Below are 6,000 nucleotides of genomic sequence, written 5' to 3'. Positions count from 1 at the left end.
TTTTTTCTTTTTTTTTTGGCACACTGCTGTGACGCGAGCTTGCACCAAATGAAGATCTCTGTCAGGATCGATCAAACCGCCACTTTAGCTCTTTTTTCCTCTTTGCAGTATGAAACACTTTGCCACGTTATACGAAATTCTGCATTGAATACTAAAACATATTGTACTCATAGTGCAAGGTTGGAGTACGTTTTTCTTGCATTACGGCGTAGGTACCAGATACACTATATTGCCAAAAGTATTTGCTCACCTGCATTGACTCGCATATGAACTTACTCTAAGTGACATCCCATTCTTAATTCATAGGGTTTAATTTGATGTTGGTCCACCCTTTGCAGCTGTAACAGGTTCAACTCTTCTGGGAAGGCTTTCCACAAGATTTAAGAGTGTGTTTATGGGAATTTTTGACCATTCTTCCAGAAGCGCATTTGTGAGGTCACACACTGATGTTGGATGAGAAGGCCTGGCTCTCAGTCTCCGCTCTAATTCATCCCAAAGGTGTTCTATCTGCTTTAGAGTCCAGTGGCAGCGTGCTTTACACCACTGCATCCAACGCTTTGCATTCCACTTGGTGTTGTATGGCTTGGAAACCCATTCCATGAAGCTCTCTACGCACTGTTCTTGAGCTAATCTGAAGGTCGCATGAAGTTTTTTTTTTTTTTTTTTTTAAGATTTATTTTTGGCCTTTTTGCCTTTATTTGATAGGACAGTGGATAGAGTCGGAAACAGGGAGAGACATGCAGGAAATAGTGCCACGAACCCGGGTCGCCTGCGTATATGGCATGCGCCTTAACCACTCGACTACCGGCGCGCCGAGGTCGCATGAAGTTTAAAGGTCTGTAGTGATTGACTGCAGAAAGTTGGTGACCTCTGCACACTATGCTCCTCAGTATCCGCTGACCCCGCTCCGTCATTTTATGTGGCCTACCACTTGGTGGCTGAGTTGCTGTCATTCCCAATTACTTCCACTTTGTTATAATACCACTGACAGGTGACTGTGGAATATTTAGGAGCAAGGAAATTTCACGACTGGACTTGCTGCACAGGTGGCATCCTATCACAGTACCACTCTGGAATTCACTGAGCTCCTGAGAGCGACCCATTCTTTCACAAATGTTTGTAGAAACAGTCTGCATGCCTAGGTGCTTGATTTTATACACCTGTGGCCATGGAAGTGATTGGAACACCTGATTTCAATTGTTTGGATGGGTGAGTGAATACTTTTGGCAATATAGTGTATGTCCAGACTGACAGATCTGTCCTGGGGCCTATGCCTAATGATAACGTCGCAAATATTATTAAATATGGCAACTCCAAGGTGACAAACCATGATACCGCAGAGTTGATAGATCAATAGATATCCTAATCGTTCAGTTTAAGATAGATATTTTTAATGTTTTATTTTGAAAATGACAGATTTTTAAAAATTTGTTTTCCTTTTTTTTTTTACTGCAAGTACAGGGATTTTTACCTTGTTTCATAAAGATCCTTATTTTGTAGGTAAAAATTATAATTCAATCATGCAATACTAGAAATATATTTGTAATGAAAAATGTTTTGGTTAATAAAAGCATAAGAGTGACACATCTACACACAAGATCTAGTTTTATAGTTAAGTAATAAATTAAATTATTATTTGTTCTCTCACTTATTAAATATTATGTAAGACATCAATCACAGACTGTCCCGATATATAGCAAGAACAAACAGAGAGTTATGACTTTAAATGTCAAAGAATTAAACATCACCTTAAAAAGTAGGGTTGAAAGATGGTGATTTGGAGGTAAAAAGAAAGTCATGGTATGAATAATGTTATGATGCTAAAGTTAGCTTTCAGAGTTAGCTTTGTAGAGAGCTAAAAGGTTCACTATATAAGCATCCAGCCACTAATAACGCGACGTCATCACAGCCAATCATAATGTACCTCGTCATCAGAAGTTAAAGGCCCTGGACAGATCTGACCCCGGACGGATCTGGTACCTACAATGGGTCTGAAAGAAATGTATCTGAAAATAACAGTATGCAAAGACCTTTGGTCTGGTACTGAGTGCTTTAATGAGGAGGGAAGTACCAACCAGTAGTTTTGTTGTTGTTTCACCTAACACAGCAGACAGTTTCAAATATCCATTTCATGAGAAAAATTTTACATTCATCTGGTTTCCCATTTACAGCTTTTGGGAAGGGCGGGACTTTTCAAAACATTCTTGGCAGGTGATTGGACAAATGTTCTGTCTGTCACATTCATTATGGAATATTAGAGCAACAAGACAAAATGAGGTGGTAGACATGTGCAACCTGAGCTCTACTGGCAGGTGTAGTTTATGAACGGTCAAGCTTGGTGGATAAAACTCATAGCAAGGCTGATTGGGTGAAGTGCAATAACATTTTCTCTGCCAAGAGAAGTTTTCAGTGTGGCTCTTTGCTCATTTTAATAAAACAATTTGGCACAATTCTGATAAAATTGACGCTATACTATGACTACACCTGAGCTATACACTACAGCAGCGGCAGCCATTGCTACCATCTTCCAGTTCAACCAAACCCCACCCCTAGCTACCGCCTTGTTTTCCTCAAATTACGCTGATTGGTCAGGTCCGTTCTCAGACCTGGCACAAGGGTGTCAGATTGGCGCTTAGCAAGATGGATCTGCCAGATGACTGACATGGAGTCCGGTCAATCCATCTGCTTGCAATAGTTAAAATTAGTCACAGTGTAAAACTAATACAGCAGTAACACACTTAGATTAATGCACTATTGTATGCTCAGAGGAGACATATGGTCTTTAAAGTAAGCCAATGCAGTACTAACAATTTAGTCTCATCTATGTCTCCTTGATAAAGACAAAACCTTTATTTATCAGATAATTTATGATCAAAGATCTATTTTTAGCTAGTCTTAGAAGGTGGTCGATGGACGTTTTTGGTCATAGTTTTCATCAACAAAATTAAAACTGATGCATAGAGGCAATGGAAAATGAATTTGCATACTATCACTGACTTTTTCCTCTTCTTTGTAGGAGATACAGTGTTGAAAAAGTCACATGCATTCACACAGAGATGCAGAGCTGAGTGCATCTGTCTCCAGAGGCCTGTCTGCACCTCTTACCAGCCATTACATCAATCTGTCTCCAAGTGAGATGAGCTTTTCCTCCACTGTAGCAATAACTGAGAGCAGGAAGACTCTTTTTGAGAGAAACCTGATGAATATTTAGCATCCATCAGAGCGAGGGCGACGACCGCATGGACAGATGGCGCTCTGCTCTACATCATGTGTTTCCATCCTCATTCGCTGCGATACAGACGGGCCGCTGTGATGCTGTGATTTTTCCCACAGTTTTGACTTCTCTATCTCTGACAGGGAAACACACATGTATGCACACTGAGGCACATGAACACTTTGATTACCAGGTCAAGAAACAGGATATAGTGGTGTTAGTGCACATCACCACAGCTGTTAAGCTGCAGTGAGATTACAGTGGATTAAAGATAATATGGGAGGTATAAACCACAACAGAAGCTTCAAAAAAGTGCTAAACAGTGACTTTAAGCTCATACAGAGGCAGACATGTCTGACTCAGTCTCTCCAGAGAAAGCCTCATTCTTCCACCTGAAGCTCTCCTAGGGACTGAGCTGCAGCCTACTTAACGAATGAGCTCATTTAGCTCATTAAGCTTTTACTCTTGCTCTTTCTAACCATTACAGTCCAGATGCTCTCCTCCCATTCACACTCTGTGAAACAACAGTACAGAGGAGTGTGAGTCTGTGAGGGCATTTTTTCATGAGGATACACCAGAAGGAGAGGACAGAAAAACACCAACATAGGTCAATGAAAAACTTTCAGGGTTGAAAATCCTGACTACGTCAAATGCTGAGGGAGGCTGGTACTGAAGATAGTAAAACTTATAATGGAACATTTTGGTTAAGCTTCCAGTGAAGCTATACCATGACTATACTGACAAACTGTAATGTTTTTAGGCCCATTGTGCCAGGGACAGCCAGGGCTGGAGGAGTTATGTTTTCAGGTGATCCATCTTTTTGTACAAACATCCATCAGAGTTGTTCTTGTGAACGTGATAAATTATTAGACAAGAATGCTTTGAAAGATTTTCTTTGAACTTTGGACAAACATCTACTCTGATTCAAGGACAACCTGGTCTGATTTTGGAGGGCATAGGTCAAAGGTCAATTTCACTGAGCATCATTTTCTTTACTTTGGAAAAATATCCCATGCCAAGGTCTCTGTTATATATTTGATCATATTAATAATAATATTGATAATATTAAGCAGATATTTTAAGGAAGCATTCAGGATTTTTGTCATATTTGGAAGGTCTTTATTTCATGACAATATTATCCCATATACTTAACTAGCTCTGTAATCCAGAGTCTGTTGCAAAAATAAATCAATTTTTAAAAATCCCAAAAAATGTTGGGACACTGTGTTAAATAAAAATAAATAGAATGTATTGATTTGCAGTTCTCATAAACCCATATTTAATTCACAATAGAACATAGACATTCACATGTTGAAAATAACACATTTTACCATCTTATGAGAACTATTACCTCATTTTGAATATAATGGCAGAAACACATCTAAAAAAGTAGGGACAGGGCAACAAAAGGCTGGAAAAGTAATCCATACTAATGAAAAAAACAGCTGGAGGATCAATTTGCAACTATTAAGGTTCACTGAAAACAGGTCAGTAATGAGACTGGGTATAAAAGGAACATTTTGAAGAGACAGAGTCCTTCAGAAGTAAAGATGGGCAGAAGTTTACCAACCTTTGAAAAACTGTGATTAAAAGTTGTGGAAAACTTTCAGCAAAAATGGTCGTCAACATAAAATGGACAGGACTTTTAATATTTCACCATCTACAGTGCATGATGTCATCAAAAGATTCAGAGAATCTGGAGAAATGTCTGTGCCCAAGGGACAAGGCCAAAAGTCAACACTGGACTAGTGATCTTCAAGTTGGGCGACATTAAAGAAGAACACTGTCAACACAGTTCACTGTGCCATCCACAGATGCAAGTTAAAACTCTATCATACAAAGAAGAAGCCATATGTGAACACTATCCAGTAACACCACCGTCTTCTCTGGGCCAAAGTTAATTTTAAGAAGGGCTGAGGCAAAATGGAAAACTGTTCTGTGGTCGGATGAATCAAAATTTGAAATTCTTTTTGGGAACCAGCAGCTTCAGCCCACAGTTCAAAAGCCTGCATCTCTGGTGGTATGGGTTTGCATTAGTGCCTATGCCATGTGCAGCTTACACATCTGGAAAGGTTATAGAGGTTTTAGGCAACAAATGCTCCCATCCTGACAACATCTTTTCAGGAGAGGCCCTGCATGTTTCAGTTAGACAATGCTTAACCATACACAACATCCATCACAACAGCATGGATTAACAATAGAAGAGTCCAAGTGGCCTGAACATTTGGAACATCATTAAATAAAAAAAACATTGAAGAAGACCCAGGACTGTTGAGCAGCTAGAATAATACATCAGACAAGAATGGGACAACATTCTTCTCCCAAAACTTTCACAGTAGTCTCCTCACTTTCTAGACATTTACAGACTGTTTTGAAAAGAAAAGGTGATGCTGCACAATGGTAAGCATGGCCCTGTCCATACTTTTTTGAGATGTGTTAGTGTTATCAAATTAAAAGGAAGTCGATAGTTTTTCTTGAAATGTTAAAATGTCTCAGTTTCAACACCTGATATGTTCTATTGTGATTTAAAAAAATGATTTATGAGATTTGTGAATCGTTGCACTCTGATTTTTTTACACAGTGCCCCATCTTTTTAGGAATTAGGGTTGTAAGCAAATCATTGTCCACTCATATTTAAGTCTCTCCTGAAAGAAATATATCCAGGCCACTTGGATTATTAGAATCAATTTCTCTATTGGCACTGCTTTTTGTTATATAGCCTGTAAAAGTACTGATGGTCAAACTGTTGATGTAAGATAAGGATCAAAAATGCATTGAGTTCAGGC

This window comes from Cheilinus undulatus, linkage group 2, assembly GCF_018320785.1.
Source record: "Cheilinus undulatus linkage group 2, ASM1832078v1, whole genome shotgun sequence".
Classification (NCBI taxonomy): Eukaryota; Metazoa; Chordata; class Actinopteri; order Labriformes; family Labridae; genus Cheilinus; species Cheilinus undulatus.
Note: the sequence above shows the minus strand (reverse complement) of the source record.